We start from the raw sequence: 17,589 nt of genomic DNA, 5'->3' as shown, positions 1-17,589 counted from the left end.
GTGGTATAAGTGCACAAGTTACGAAGACACAGGATAAAGGAAGTGTAATTGAGAGTAAGTTGCAGAAATATAAAAAGTGTACCTACCAAAACGCACAGGGAAAGAAGTGACCATTTGCCTCTTAAGTGGAATACCGTGGAGGAAAATAAAACAAGGGTACAGCTTCGAAAGTGTACAGGGGAAGTGTTCAGACCACGAGAAAAAGTGTACATGTTACAAAGAGTGCACAGATTGAGTAAAAAATCAAGAGTGCACATCCAGTAGCACGTAAAAAGTGAACGGAATTAAGTACTTGAAAATAAAGTGGTCACCCTTAAAAAGAGCTTGGGAATAAGTGTATGTACGTGAAAAGTGTACGTACGTGAGATTAAGTGTATGGACGTGTAGTGTATGTACGTAAAAATAAGTTTACTTTTTCCGAGATCAAAGTGTGCGTGTGTGTAAACAAGGAAGCAGCGTGTACGAAATCGACCTTGAAGGTGTACATAAATTGGAGTACATAGTGGGCGTGTGTACATGTGTGTGTGTGTGTGCAGCAACTGTCGTCACATCCACGTTTATCCACTCACGTCATCCACATCCACCTTGAGGGAAGAGAGAACACATCCAACTCCACTTCCTAAAAGATCCACCTCAATTTCTTCCACTAGGGAGAGCTTGCCATCCACTCCCGTCATCCACATCCACCTGGGAGAGAGAGAACATCCAGCTCCACTTCTTGAAAAATCCACCTTCTATTCATCCACGTACAGAGCTTACCATCCACTCGAGTACTGTCCACAAACAATATCATCCACCTAGAACCATCCACTAGTGTTTATTATCCACCCGAGACGATCCACACGCTCTCTTATCCACCCTAGACGATCCACACGCTCTCTTATCCACCCTAGACGATCCACACGCTCCTCTATCCACCCAAGACGATCCACACACTCCCCTATCCACACTGAAGACTCCACAAGGCCCACCATCCACCCTGATTAAGGCATCCACTCCACTGTCATCCTCTGCAGCATCCCTCCACATCCAATTACCATGAAGCTGCTGTGTGGAGGCGGGTGGATGGTGGTGGTGGTGGTGGTGGTGGTGGCGGCGGTGGTGGCGTGGACGGTGGAGGGGTCGCCCATGGGGGGTGGAGGGAACGTCAGAGGGAGAGGTGGAGGGAGAGGAAGTGGAGAGGAGGGGAGAGGCCAAGCTCGTCTCAGGCCCAAACACGAGTGGAAGAAAAGGAATCGGAAATCGTCAGGTAAGTTTCCGCAACACATCTCCGTTTGCGACTCATTCTTCACATTAAACTTGAATATCCTGTCCTCAACACCTCTTCTTCAGTGACTAATTCTTCATACGAAATCTGTATATCCTCTCCTTAACACTTCTTCCTCAGTGACTCATTCTTCACATTAAACCTGAATATCCTCACCTCAACACCTCTTCTTCAGTGACTCATTCTTCACACTAAACCTGAATATCCTCTCCTCAACACATCTTCCTCAGTGACTCATTCTTTACACTAAACCTGAATATCCTCTCCTCAACACATCTTCCTCAGTGACTTATTCTTCACATTAAACCTGAATATCCTCTCCTCAACACCTTTTCCTCAGTGACTCATCCTACACCTTAAATCTTCGTCTCCTCCTGTGTTATGGATGCAGATTATGTCGATATTGAAACGTAAGATACAAGAAAATGCTAAGGTGTAATATGCAGAATAAATCGCTCAGGGTGTGGTGCTAAGCCGAGTGGACAGAGCAGTGGACTTGGGGGTTGTAAGGTCACGGGTTCGATCCGTGGTGTTTCGTGAACCGAAGTTTTTTTAAATCACAGGGAGGTGGTGGCCGAGTGGGTAGAGGAGTGGGTCTGGTGTTGTAAGGTCGCGGGTTCGATTTTGTTACAGGGGATTGAATTTGGGACTCGGAATGCCGGGATCTGGTGGACACGAGTTCGATCCGCCAGCTGTGGTAATCCGAATTTAGTTGTCATCTTTTCCACCGACTTGTCGCTAAAATGCTTCTTCGCAACCTCTTTAGTTCCGTGGCCTCGTTTTTATACCCGCGCGCGCGAAAACGGGAGAGGGATATTGGTTTGCTCGGTGTGTGTGTGTGTGTGTGTGTGTGTGTGTGTGTGTGTGTGTGTTTATCCACTGGTGTTTATGTATGTATGTATAGATACCGTATGTTTGTACATATGTGTGTGCTTGCGTGTGTGTGTGTGTGTGTGTGTGTGTGTGTGTGTGTGTGTGTGTTTTTATCCATCGTTATTTATGTATGTATGTATGGGTACTGTATGTGATTGTACATTGTGTGTATGTGTGTGTGTGTGTGTGTGTGTGTGTGTGTGTGTGTGTGTTTATCCACCGGTGTTTATGTATGTATGTATGGATACTGTATGTGTTTGTACGTGTGTGTATGTGTGTGTGAGAGAGAGAGAGAGAGCGAGAGGGGGGGGGAGTGTAGTGAACCCCGGTGCATAACCTTGAGATAATCCACGTATAATTCCATCAGCATGTTGATAGGAAGATGCTGGGTACTACCACTCTATCGCAGGGTCAGGTCAGAGGTCAAGGAGAGCAGTGGGAGCCAGGCAGGTAGCATTTATAGACCTTCTTAAGATTGAGTTTAAGATTGGCTGTGTATTCCTCTCCTCCTCTTCCTCCTCCTCTTCTTTTCTCCTCTTCCTCCTCCTCCTCACAGACCCAGTTGGTTTGAATTTTTCGTTTTATTTTAGTTTTCATCTAAAAAAAAAAAAGCCTATATCTATGGGTGTATTTATAAACGCACTTAAGCTTGAGTCGTATAAGATTATTTTTGTATGGGCCTACGTTTATTTGCACTCCTATGGCTACCAAAGACTTCAGAGTTAATAGTTGAGGGAGTGTTAGGATGTGGTAGTAGTAGTATAAGTTGTAGTAGTAGTAGTGGTGGTGGTGGTGGTAGTAGTAGTGGCAGTAATAATTGTAGTAGTAGTAGTAGTAGTAGTAGTTGCAACCCCAGACTCATTTGAACGTGAACCCGATGAACTGCAGGCTGAAGTTACCCTCCACCTGCAGTCTGTCTACCTGCCTGTCTGTCTTTCTGTCTGTCTTTCTATCTTTGTCAATCAGTCTATGGATCATTCTATTTCTGTATATCTATCTGTCTTCCTATCTATCTGTGTTCTTCATGTCAATCAGTCTATCAGTCATTATATTTCTGTCTACCTGTCTGTTTATCTCTCAATCTCTGCCTAACACAACAGGGAAGGATACCTGAGGCGAGACATAAAACTTGGATATTATTGATGCAAGGTTACCAGTCACATATATGGTGGTGGTTGTCTGTCTGTCTGTCTGTCTCTCTCTCTCTTTCTCAAGAAACTGAGTAGAAGTGCATAGTTGTTTATGGAAAGTGCTACTGTGTTGGGTTGAAGGGAAGGGAAGGAATGGTAACAGTCAGAGAGAGAGAGAGAGAGAGAGAGAGAGAGACATTGGTTGATTGACTGAGGAGGTGAGTGAGTGAAACATTTTAAAAAGTGAGGAAGTGAGAGAGGGAGTTAATAAGAGAGAGAGAGAGAGCGCAGTGTTTGGTGGTGCCGCTGAGTCGTACTGAAGGGTCCACACACACACACACACACACACACACACACACACACACACACACACACACACACACACACACACACACACACACACACACACACACACACACACACACACACACACACATTCCCCCTTCCCCCCTTCACACGCCCATCCTCCCATCTCACGCATTCCTTTCCAGTTTAGTCTCTTCATCTAGAATAAGATAGATAGATATAACTGTATGTTGGTGGTTGGTCATGCATGGTTTAGGGTAGGTTTGGTTGGGGTAAGTGAGGATAGGGTAGTGTAGGGTAGGGTGTTCAGGGAAGGGTTGGGTTGGGTAGGATTGGATGGGGTATGCTAGGTTAGGTTAGGGTAGAGTAGGGTAAGGTCGGATATGGTAGGGTAGGGTAGATCAGGTTAAGTCAAGGTAGGGTTGGATAGGGTAGGGTAGATTAGGTTAGGTCAGGGTAGGGCTGGGTATGATATGGTGCATTAGGGTAAGGTGGGCAGGATAATATATAGGATAGGCATCACACTTGTACCTCATCATTTACCTATAATTTACCTGTAATTACACCTGCCCGCCTCATTAACCTTCACCCACGTGTGCCTCAGAAAACACTCACCCACCCACCACCTGTACCACCCTCATTACCCACATTGTCAACACTTACCTGTCTGTAGTTGTTTGACCTACCTGGCAAAGATACCTAACCCCTTTCGGCTCAGGTGGTGGTCAGGTGTAGTCAGACTGGGGGGGGGGGGGCTAAGTCAACTAGTAACCAAGGAGACTCACCTGGCAAAGATCCATAACCACCACCACCATAACTGTTACCACCACCACACCTCTCCTAACTACACCTGTCACCCCCACCCCCCTCGCCAAGTCAACGACCCAGGATGTGGTATGATTCACAGGAGGCTCAACGACGCTCATAAACGCCTCTAAAGCACCCTGCATGTCAAAATTCTAGGGCATAAACTGGGCCAAAAATAAACACGAAAAAAGAAAGAATAATGGAGGTCGTAAACTTGAGACGAAAATAAATTGATGGAAAATATTAATCATGGAATTATTATTAGTACGGTATTATTATTATTATTATTATTATTATTATTATTATTATTATTACTACTACTACTACTGTTATTATTATTTTTTTATTATTATTATTACTATTATTATTATTACCGTACTACTACTACTACTACTGTTATTATTATTATTATTATTATTATTATTATTATTATTTTTATTTTTTTACTGTAGGTGTTCGTTACAGTCTTCATTAACTCCCACCACAGGAGAGAGAGAGAGAGAGAGAGAGGGAGGGAGGTCATGGTACTGAAAGGGTCAACAAAAGCTGTTGGTCTATCTATCTACATATCTATCTCCCTATCTATTTATCTATCTATCTATCTATCTCTAATTGTCCACCGGTCGCATCTGCCTGTCTATGTATCTATCAGTCTACGTATCTATCATCCCGTTCTTTATAATCCCATCAGGAGCGTAGGGACCCGTGGCTAGTCTACCACTCGGTATATTAAAGGCTAGGGTGACCAGTTGCCATCCCTGAGTAGCATTGAGTCAAAATCGGATCAGGCGCCTTGACCCACTGACCCGCCTGGCTTCCCGTATGTCAAGATGCGATGACACCTGTTCCTCATTCTTCATGCTCTTTCATTCTCATCGCCGTCATTCATGCTGTCTTCATACTAGCCATTCGTATCTACATCCTCTTTCATTCTTATCTTCATTCTGTTTCATTCATTCTTATCTTCATTTTGTTTTATTCATTCTTCATACTGATTCATTCATGCAAGTTTCATACTATTCATTCTTATCTTCATACTGTTTCATTCTGCATTCTTATCTTCATTCTATTTCATTCTTATCTTCATTCTGTTTTATTCATTCTTATCGTCATACTATCTCATTCATTCATATCTTCATACTGTCATTCATTCTTCATACTGTCATTCTTATCTTCATACTGTTTCATTCATTCTTCATACTATTAAATTCTTATCTTCATACCATTTCATTCATGCTTCATACTCTTTCGCTTTTATCTTCATACTATTTCATTCATTCTTATCTTCATACTAATTCATTCTTATTATCATACTGTTTCATTCTTATCTTCATACTGTTTCATTCATTCTTATCTTCAAACTAATTCTTCATTCATATCTTCATACTAATTCTTCATTCATATCTTCATACTAATTGATTCATTCTTATCTCCATACCACTTCATTCATTCTTATCTCCATTCTGTTTCATTGATGCTATCTCTGTACCTTTCATTCTTATCTATCTTCATACTCCTTCATTCTTATCTCCCTTCTATGTCATTCACCCTATCTTCACTCTGATTCATGCTCGCTATCCACACCATGTCATTCTATTCATCCCTAACTATCCACTCATATTGCTATTCATTCTTATCTCATTTCATTCTCCGTACCTCCACCTCAGAAGACGTTTATCGACTTGGAGAGATAGCTAGAACCTTCATTAACCCCTTCAGTACGAGAGCTCATTCTTAAGCTCATTAGGTAGCATGAAGAAGGAAAGAATGACCTCAAAATTAGCTTCATTCTTACCTTTACCTGGTCTGTATTGTTGCCTGTCAGCTTGATTAATAGAAGGATAGAATGGTAGTTGTCGTAGTAGTAATAATAATAATAGTAATTAAAATCATCATCATCATCATCAGCATCATCATCATAATGGGTTTGGAGTGAAAATCAGTGTGTGTGTGTGTGTGTGTGTGTGTGCTTATTCCTGCAGATCATTGTAATGCAGTGCGTCTAGGAAGCGATGATGGTGGTGGTTGTGGTTGTGGTAGTGGTGATGGAGATGGTTGTAGCAGTGGTGATGGTATGGTGGTGGATGTGGTAGTGGTGATGGCGGTAGTAGTGGTAGTGGTGATGGCGGTGGTTGTGGTTGTGGTGACGGCGGTGACTATAGTCGTGATGGTGGTGATTGTGGTTGTGGTGATGGTGGTGATTGTGGTAGTGATGGTGGTGGTAGGTGTGGTAGTGATGGTGGTAGTTGTGGTAGCGGTGTGGAGGCCAACTTACCACTAATCTTATCACTCTATCTCAGCCTCTAACGCCGCCTTATCTCACACACACACACACACACACACACACACACACACACACACACACACACACACACACGAAGAAAGACAGGAGCATCCGGACAAATTAAAGACACACACACACACACACACACACACACACACACACACACACACACACACACACACACACACACGTTCCGCAGCTGACTAGTCGTGTTCATGCAGGAAGGAGAACGTTTGGTAGGAAAACAAAAAAGAATAGGGCGCTGCGTGTTCTGCGTAATGGTAGAGGCGTGTTGGTAGAAAGTTGAAAAGAAAAGCATCCAGTGTAATATAGATTGCACACACACACACACACACGAGAGAGAGAGAGAAACCTTCACTCCACACAGGGGTAAAAACAAGACCCCTATACAGAGTCAGGAGCCTGGGGGGGGGGGAGGCGGGAGAGAGAGGCCTTCATGTAGTGGCACTGATATACCAGGCGGCTCCACTTCCTGGGTGTACAAACGTCCCTCTGCTCCCTTCCTATCACCCGAAAGGAGGATGGTAGGCAGCAGGAGGGGGGGTAGCTTCAGCCTGCAGTCTACGGGGTTCACGTTTTAGATAAGCCTGGTGACACAACAAGTCAACTGTTGAATAGGCTGGGTTCAGTAATTCGTTTATTCGTTTCTGTCTTCTCACTGGACGATTTGATTCAGCTTAACCCTCTTGCTGCGCTTGGTGTCCTTTTGCATTGAGGCTAAACCTGGACGATTTTGTTGAGTTGCAGGACATCTAGGAGTCAAAGGATTCAACAGACACAGCCCTACTCCACATCCGGAATCTCCATGAAGCCTACGGACACCCTGGAACGCAGATTATACCATACGTAGCGCCTGTCAAGATCTCCCTAACAATACTCTAGTTAGCCCCAAAACGGTTATCTAGCGTTTCCGATTGCTAGGCAGCGCTTTCGATTAGAACTCCTCCTCCTGCAAAAAGGTCGCTCCTCGCCCATTCGTGATGTGCACTGTAAAAAGCAGTCACGATACACACTTTCCTCGCTACTGCTACACCTACGAACTTTACATACGTTTACTCTGGACGATTTTGCTTAGTTAAGAGAAATTTTGTAATTGGTAATATTGCTGTTAAGAAATACCTCTGATCAAACCTAACCCTAACCCAACCCAGCCCAGTCCAACCCAGCCCAGTCCAACCCAGTCCAACCCAACCCAACCCAGCCCAGTCCAACCCAGCCCAGTCCAACCCAGCCCAGTCCAACCCAGCCCAGTCCAACCCAGCCCAGCCCAGCCCAGCCCAGCCCAACCCAACCCAACCCAGCCTAACCTAGGCTAACCCAGCGTAACGATCAATTCATCTTTGGATATAACTATAATCTTGATTTTGCAAAACATCCGATGGGAGTTATGATGGGCATTTTATTGTAAGTTTGTGAATTCAACCCCTTCACTGCACACACAGCCACGGCGTTCCTGATGTGCCATGATACTCTGTGATCCGTGCAGTGATTCCCTGATCCTTGCAATGATTCTCTGATCCTTGCAATGATTCTCTGATCCTTGCAGTGATTCCCTGATCCTTGCAGTGATTCCCTGATCCTTGCAATGATTCCCTGATCCTTGAGGTGATTCCCTGATCCTTGCAATGATTCCCTGATCCTTGAGGTGATTCCCTGATCCTTGCAATAATTCTCTGATCCTTGCAATGAGTAGTAGTTTAGAGGCTTATCTGAACGTCAACCCGGTGGACTGCAGGCTGAAGTTGCCCTCCTCTTGCACTCCACCATCATCCTTTCTGGGGCTAGGGAAGTAGTTGAAGGACAGTGGTTTAGTCTGGCAGTTGATCCGCCTAGTTATATCGGTGCCACCACGTGAAGGCGCCCCTCTCCAGCCGATGGAGAGAGAGAGAGAGAGGCGAGAGATTTGCTTTTTTTTTGGGGGGGGGGGAGGAATAATTTGAGATTTTGTTTTTAGAATTGTCCTCTACCACAACTACCACTATTACCCCTACCACGACTACCACCATCCCTACCACACAGCTACCACCATCACCACTGTCACAACTACCACCATCCCTGCTATCGTAACTACCACCATCCCCATTACCAGAACTACCACCATCCCTACTACCACCATCCCTGCTACCACAACTACCACCATCCTCATTACCACAACTACCACCATCCTTATACCACAACCACTACTTACGGCGTGAGGTTGAGGTCAAACAAACTGGAACAATGTTATGTTGACCTATTATCTGAGAGAGAGAGAGAGAGAGAGAGAGAGAGAGAGAGAGAGAGAGAGAGTAATAGATGGAGAATCAGTGTTAATGCTGTTTCCAAAATAATACTGTAGTCTTGTAATAATAATAATAATAATAATAATAATAATACCAGTAATAATAATTCAAGTATTATTATTATTATTATTATTATTATTTTTACGATTATTATTATTGTCAGGTAGGTCAGAGCACAGCAACACTTCGCTGAACTTTGACCTTGATTGGTGACCTTGACCTTTTCTCTATCTCCACTAAAATCCAGTCACATCCCTCCACCTCCCCCACATAATGCAGCTGCCACGTGGAAGCCAAATTGATTTTTTTTTTTTTTTTTTTTTTTTTTAAGACTCACAAATCAGACTAGGCATTGATGATTTAGGAGACATTTTAGTAACCTGCTTGAACTTTGACCTTGTTCCATGACCTTGACCTTTGATTGACCTGATCGTAAATGGAATCACTTAAATCCCACACACTAGGCATGTGGCAGTTTTTATTTTGCTGGGATACCGTATTTTATGAGCCTACATTCAAAAATACATACATAAATAACTCGTGCATAAATACATTCAAAAATACATACATAGGAATTACCGTACTCGATCACACTACCTACTTCAGTGAAATAATAATAATAATAATAATAATAAAACCGACTATTATGGAGCGTCGGCAACAGGGGTCGAGTTACCGGTTAGTAAATATTGCGCACATTAATCGCCTCCCCCCTCCCCCTTCCTCCTCCCCTCCCATTATGTCCTCGTTTTTCTCCCCACTCTTGTTTTATGTCCCCCCCGCCTCTCTCTCTCTCTCTCTCTCTCTCTCTCTCTCCTCTAACAATTTATTTTATTTTTTTACAAATTTATATTACCTCATCTTGGCAGCGATTTTGGCAGTTCTAAATTTTGGCGGGAGTTTCAGTTTTCATATTAATATTTTTGCTCATTTTTGGCCATCATCCCGCATACGTCTCTCTCTCTCTCTCTCTCTCTCTCTCTGTTAACCCTTTTAGCTGCGAATAATCTACTTTGCATTTTATTTCAGTTAACGTCAGACGAACCGGATAAATGGTGAGAGAGAGAGAGAGAGAGAGATTACAAATATCGATTATAATTTTGAACCAGAATAAAAACTTGCGTATTGTATTCCAACTTACGATTTATTTTGCTTGTATATAAAAAAAAAAATTATGCATTGAAAAAGGTAAATTCACAACAGCCGGTGTTTTCATTTGACGGAACAGGACAAGGGCTGCGTGAAAGTCAGTGAGCCTTGGTAATGATTTAGGGGATGAGTCTCCTTGGTTGCTAGTCAAAATTACTCTCCAGTCTGACTACACTTGGCCATCACCTGAGCTATGAATGGGTTTGGGATCTTTGTCAAGTTGATATAAACCGACTATCTATCAGTCTGTCTTTGAGTATCTATCTATCCTTTTTCCCCGGCTATCAGTCTTTTTTTTTTTTTTTTTTTTTTTTTTTTTTTTTTTTTTTAACTGTAATTTCCGTCCTGTTTACTTTTGCACATTGTACACTGTTTCTCCTTTTCATTTTTGACAATATTTAGTTACGTTTTCTTTCGCTTAATGTCCCATACAGAATTTTGCTTAGTCTTCGTTTCTTTCTTTTTTTCGTTCCCTCCACCTACGTCACTCCACTCTCACTCAGTACTCCTTTCTCATTTTCGCTCTTTCCTTCTTTATTCTCAGACTTTTAGATATTTTCCTTCAAGTTTTAGTAAGGTTTCTTCAAGTATTATCGTAACTAACAAATTCTGGTCAATTTCCCGCCGAAATATCCAGATTCAAGGCAAAACAAAGGCTCAGCCAATCAGAGAGCGCGCCGCCTGCCCCGCCCCTCCTCGCCAGCCAATCAGCGCGCGCCGTACCCGTGACGTCACCGGGGAGGCAGACTGACAAGCTTGGAATTTTAAAAAGATGGAAAAAAAAAGTCATTGTGTTTATTTTTCCATCGTTTTTGGATATTTGAGAGGAAGATAAAAGATTTGGACTCCTCTTACCAGTGTGTGAGGAAGATAGACGTAAATATAATGTAGTATAATGCCATTTGTATTCGAAATATTTGAGGTGCAGGTAAGATCATTCAAAATCGTCAATTACGGGGAAATTAGGTGAGATTTACCTGTGATGTACCGTAATAGTGATGCCGTGTGTATCTTCCAGCATCGTGTGTGTGTGTGTGTGTGTGTGTGTGTGTTGGGGAATGTTTGTGTGAGTGTTTGGGGAATGATTGAGTGTGTGTGTGTGTCACGGGGAGGGGGGGGGGTATTTGGCTACCTTCTAACCCTACCTTAAAATAAAAGGAATCTCTCATCCTCACTACTATTATTTTTCTCCATTTTCACTATTCCCAGACGATTTTCTTGTTTCGAATATAGGAGATTTTTTTTCGAATCCAGGTGACCCATGCATTTTGGAAAGTCTAATCCCTGAACGAAAAAACAAAAAATGTGCAATACCCGCGTCTGATAGTTGGTTTATGGGAAGCACATTAGACTTTGACCTGTGACCTTTGACCCATTATTCTTGTCAGTTGTGGAAGCTCCCGAACACCTTTACCGTAGCGATTTATTTTTCCTTATTACACCTTGCTGTCCATGGTACTTAAATCTCTCTAGTATCTTTTCCGTAGCGATTTATTTTATTTCACCTCACTGTCCATGCTACATAAGTCTCTAATATCATTCCCCTAGCGATTTATTTTGTTTATCACACCTTACTGTCTCTTTCTCTGTTACGTAAATCCCTCCAATAATGCCATAATCTGCATGGATATCCAAAAATAAATCGCTAGGGAAGAGGTGTTAGGGAGCTTCCTTGACCAGCGAAAGGACAGACCCATGACTAAACTGATTGCTCTCAGAATCGTAATACTTCATCCTTGCCTGATCCTTAACATTTCCACCAAGTTTAATCAAGGTTGAAAAAAGTTTGAGTTGACCTTGTGTGACCTTGCTATTGGGCTATTCCCTGTGACCTTGACCTTTGACCTGTTCTCAGTGGCATTCCTTTATCCTTCTCAACATGGAATTCCTTTATCCTTGTCTGATCCTGAACATTTCCTCAAAATTCGGTCTAAATTATATCAAAACAGTTTAAATTGACCTTGCCCGGCGACCTTGACCTTTGACCTCGTTCTAAAAAGACAATAGGTTTACTCAGTGGCTGACTGTCATTCCGTCCACCAACTTTGGTTAATATCGGATGTAATTTGTTTTAGATTTTCTTACACACACACACACACACACACACACACACACACACACACACACACACACACACACAGTACCCGCTCTTGCTCGTAAATTTTGAGTACTTGGAAAAATCATAGGGAAAGAATGTGTTGTATGTGTGTTTGAGAGAGAGAGAGAGAGAGAGAGAGAGAGAGAGGGAGAGAGAGAGAGAGAGGATGAATACGTGGGAGGTATAGATAAGAAAAGAGTTTATCTGTTAAGGAAATGCTAAATATACCAAAGATAACGAGAGAGAGAGAGAGAGAGAGAGAGAGAGAGAGAGAGAGAGAGAGAGAAAATGTAAATTGAGGGAGTTTAAAGGGTCGAGAAAAGGTGTGGGGAGTTAAATAGCAGTGATTGTTGTTGTTATTGCTTGTTGTTGTCGTCCCAGGCTCATCTCAACGTGAATCCGGTGGACTGCAGGCTGAAGTTACCCTTTCCTGCGGTCCACCGTCCTCCTTTCGGTGGATAGGGAGGGAGTTGAGGGATGTTTGCATAACCGGGCAGCTCCACCGCCCCGTTATATCAGTGCCACCGCGTGAAGGCACCAGTTAGGATGAATAGCCTATGTGTACGTGCTACGGAGTGAAAAATTGTAAATATATAAACTGCATGTGTAAATGAGTCTTGAATACGTCTGTGAAAATTGAGTGCCTAAAATGTACTGTACTTGTAAATGTGTACGAGGCCCACCGCGGGGAGAGTGACAGCCAGAATGAACCCTTTCCCATGCTGGAGAAGTACGGATGTGGAAGCGATGTGTGTGTAGAGAGTGTATTTGAGTGTAGAAATGTTGTAGTGTGTGTGTGTGTGTGTGTGTGTGTGTGTGTGTGTGTGTGTGTGCGCGTGCGTGCGTGCGTGTAAGTAAATTTAGGGGAGTGTATAAGTTGCAAGTGTCGTGGGTCAGACATGTGTAAATTTTAAGTGTGTGTGTGTGTGTGTGTGTGTGTGTGTGTGTGTGTGTGTAAATTTAGGGAGCCCCCCAGGTAGTGAGCGGTGTCCCGTGATAAGGACGTTGGCAGTCTCTCTCTCTCTCTCTCTCTCTCTCTCTCTCTCTCCTTCTCTCTCTCTCTCTCTCTCTCGTGTCTGTCCCGCATTCCTCATATTCTTTGATCCTTCTCATACTTTCTCTCTCTCTCTGCCTGCTTGCCAACCTGCCTACCCTCCCTGCCTACCCTCCTGCCTACCTCCCACTTCCCTTCCTTCTTCCTCGTCTGCCTGTCTGCCTTTTTCTGTCTGCTCTTCTCTCCCCCCCCCCCCTACGTAACCTTCCAACCTTTTCGTCCTCCTTACCCCCTCTGCCTCACCCTGCCTAGCCCCATCACCTTCCCTGCCTCACCCTGCCTAACCCCATCACCTTCCCTGCCTCACCCTGCCTAACCCCATCACCTTCCCTGCCTAACCCCACCACCTTCCCTGTTTCACCCAGCCTAACCCCATCACCTTCCCTGCCTCACCCTGCCTAACCTCATTACCTTCCCTGCCTAACCCCATCACCTTCCCTGCCTCACCCTGCTTAACCCCATCACCTTCCCTGCTTCACCCTGCCTAACCCCATCACCTTCCCTGCTTCACCCTGCCTAACCCCATCACCTTCCCTGCCTCACCCTGCCTAACCCCACCACCTTCCTTCTTCACCCTGCCTAACCCCATCACCTTCCCTGCCTCACCCTGCTTAACCCCATCACCTTCCCTGCCTCACCTTCCTAACCCCATCACCTTCCCTGCCTCACGCTGTCTAACCCCACCACCTTCCCTGCCTCACCCTCCTAACCCCATCACCTTCCCTGCTTCACCCTGCCTAACCCCATCACCTTCCCTGCCTCACCCTGCCCTACCCAGTCACCTTCCCTGCCTTACCGTCATCTTCTCTGCCTCACCTTGCCTTACTCTGCCACCTTCTCTGCCTCACCCTGCCTTACTCTGCCACCTTCTCTGCCTCACCCTGCCATACCCCAAAACCTTCCCTGCCTCACTTTTCTTACTCAGCGACCTTCCCTGCCTCACCCTGCCACCTTCCCTGCCTTACCCTGCCTAACCTCTTCTTACCCTGACACTCTCCTGCCTCACTACCTCCTCCCCCTCCCCCACTACCTCCCCCCTCCCCCTTCCCTGTTGGCACCGGGCTTCAAATATTTTAGTGCCCCCCTGTGCACACACACACACACACACACACACACACACACACACACACACACACACACACACACATTTTGCAAGTCTATCTTTTTGGTTAATTTTCTGGCAAGTTGCTGTCAGGTGTTTTGTGTGTGTGTATGTGTGTGTGTCTGTGTCTGTCTGTGTGTGTATGTGTGTGTGTGTGTGTGTGTGTGTGTGTGTGTGTGTGTGTGTGTGTTGTGGGATATTTGTGTTCAAGAGATTGAATGTGTGTGTGTGGAGAATATTTATGTTCGAGTTAGTGAATGTGTGTGTGTGTGTGTCTGTGTGTGTCTGTGTGTGTCTGTGTGTGTTTTGGGATATTTGTGTTCAAGAGATTGAATGTGTGTGTGTGGGGAATATTTATGTTCGAGTTAGTGAATGTGTGTGTGTGTGTGTGTGTGTGTGTGTGTGTGTGTGTGTGTGTGTGTGTGTGTGTGTGTGTGTTGGCAGCCATTCTGGACGAGTTACGATTGCAGTGAAACCAATTTGTCTTTTTTTTCATTAACTTTGCTGTATCAGAAAGTTATGCATATTGTCTTTCTCTCTTGCCAAAATATATCGTATCTTAATTTCAGGTTAAAAATAAAGATATGGTTATTTTCTCGTTCAGTTATGCTCATTATTCATTAGTGTTGCAAATGTAAGGAAGTGGAGAATGAGAGACTGACTAGGAGAGTATGAGAATTGTATGGTTGAGAGAGAGAGAAGGGTGTTAGTATGTGGGAAGAAGTCCTTACTGAGTAGGGACAGAGTTTTCTGTAGTTGAATTCCTTTTATCTGTCTGCACCTATGAATCTACTGGCACCTTTTGTAGTTTGTTTATAACTTGGAAGGAACAGTTATTGCGGGCTTGTGGCCTTTGGTTCCTTCTTTCTCATAAAAATAAACTATCTGTTTATCTGTCTATCTGTATATATCTCTGTTTTTGTCTGTATATCCCTCCATCCATCCTTCCTTCCTTCCTTCCTTCCTTCTTTCCTTCCTTCCTTCCTTCCATCCATCAATCCATCCTTCCATCCATCCACCCATCCATCCGTCCATCCTTCCTTCCATCCGTCCGTCCGTCCTTCCATCCATCCATCCTTCCATCCATCCATCCATCCTTCCTTCCATCCATCCATCCATCCATCCATCCGTCCTTCCATCCGTCCTTCCATCCATCCATCCGTCCATCCATCCATCCATCCATCCATCCTTCCTTCCTTCCTTCCTTCCTTCCATCCATCCATCCATCCATCCATCCATTTATTCATCCATCCATCCTTCCATTCATCCATCCATCCTTCCATCCGTCCATCCATCCTTCCATCCATCCATCCATCTATTCATCCATCCTTCCTTCCTTCCTTCCTTCCATCCATCCATCCATCCATCTCTGTCTATCTTTTTCCGAAATCTTGAACTAAACAACAGCAGAAAAAAAAGCAAAACTACTAACATTGTCCCTCGTGTTTGTTGTTTGTTGTTGTTTGATTTTGTTTGCCCTTGTTTAATTTGTTTATTTGATTACGGCTTTTGTTTCCTTGCTTATTTTGTTTGTGTTTACCATCGTCTTGTTTGGTTATGGCTTATTTCCATGTTTGTTTCCGTTCATGTTTGTTTATTGCTTTGATTTCCTTGCTTATCTTGTTTGCTTTTACTTATTTGTTTATGGTGTTTATGTCCGTGTTTGCTTTTGTTTATCTTTGTTTATTTCCTTGTTTATCTTGTTTTTGCTTTTGTTTATTATTTCTCTGTTTATCTTATTTTTGCTTCTGTTTACCCTTGTTTATTTGTATATTTCCTTGTTTGTCTTGTGTTCCCTCCTCTGTTTAACCGTCTCACGGTGGACACAACTCTATTTTATTCACCTGACACCTTTTCCTAAGCGATTTATTTTGCTTAGCACACCTTGTCCTGTTCTGTGTTGTGTGTAAATCCTTCTGATCTGGCCATTCTCTGCCTAAATAGCCTGCAAAAGGATGTTAACCAGCCACATCGCAAAACTAAATCGCCAAGGAAGAGGTGTTAGGGAGCTACTTGACTGAAACCCCCTAACACCTTTTCCTAAGCGATTTATTTTGCTTAGTACACCTTGTTGTCCTGTGTTATATGTAAATCCTTCTAGTCTGCTGGCCACACACTGCCTGTACAAGATGATATTAAACCAACCACATCCACCAAAATAAATCGCTAAGGAAGAGGTGTTAGGGAGCTACCTTTACCGACGAGAAGATGAGTCGGTGTTGATTCCTGTTTACTTATTCCTTCATTTACCATGCTGGAGTCTTGTTTTTTTTAATTTATTTATTAATTCTTGCTCTTCACTCATCATCATCAACAACAACAGCAACCTCCTCCTCCTCCTCCTCCTCCTCGTCTTCTTCTTCTTCATCTTCCCGTGGTTATGATTTTCTTCGTTCATCTCATTCTTTATTTCTTCTTTCATTCCACATTTCCCTCTATTCCTTTACTTCTCCACACTTCCTTCCTCCTTTACTACTTCCTGCTTCCTTTATTTCCTTAAGTAATTTCCTCTCCACTTTCCTCCTTGCTTAGCGTCCTTGGGTCTTGTTTATTAAATCATTTGTTTGTGTCGGTTCAGGAAAATGATGAGGATAGATAGCGAACAGACAGATTTTCCGCCTTATTATTACCTCCTTCCTTTTGCTTCCTCTTCCTCTTGCTTCCTCTTCCTCTTCTTTTTTCTCTTCTCTTTCTCTCCTTTTTACCGCCTCCTACTCCTCTCCTCCTCTCCTCTCTTTTCTGTCCTTTCACCTCTTCTTTCCCACCTCTACTCTCCCTTCTCTCTCTCTCTCTCTCTCTCTCTCTCTCTCTCTCTCTCTCTCTCTCTCCCTCCCTCCCTCCCTTTCACTACCTCCCACCCATTTCTTCCTCTCCTCTCTTTTTTCCTCCCTCCTCTCTTCTTTCCTACCTCTCCTCTCTCTCTCTCTCTCTCTCTCTCTCTCTTCTTTTCCTCCTCTCCTCTGTTGGGTTCCTCTTCCCTCTCGCTTCCTCTTCCTCGCTTTCTTCTTTTCACTCTCCCTTCATATTCTCCTTCCTTCCCTCCTTTCCTCCCCCTCTCACACCTCTCACCCTTTCCTTCCTCTCCTTTTCTCTCTCTTTCTGCCCTTCCTCCTTCTCTGTCTGTCTTTCCATCCTTCTTTCCTTTCCTCTTTCTGTTCTTCCTCTCTCTGTCTCCTTTTTCTGTCCTTCCCTCTCCTCTTCTTCTTTTTCTCCTCT

This window comes from Coenobita brevimanus, chromosome 82, assembly GCF_032717465.1.
Source record: "Coenobita brevimanus isolate Jiangsu-jjx chromosome 82, ASM3271746v2, whole genome shotgun sequence".
NCBI classification, from domain to species: Eukaryota; Metazoa; Arthropoda; class Malacostraca; order Decapoda; family Coenobitidae; genus Coenobita; species Coenobita brevimanus.
Note: the sequence above shows the minus strand (reverse complement) of the source record.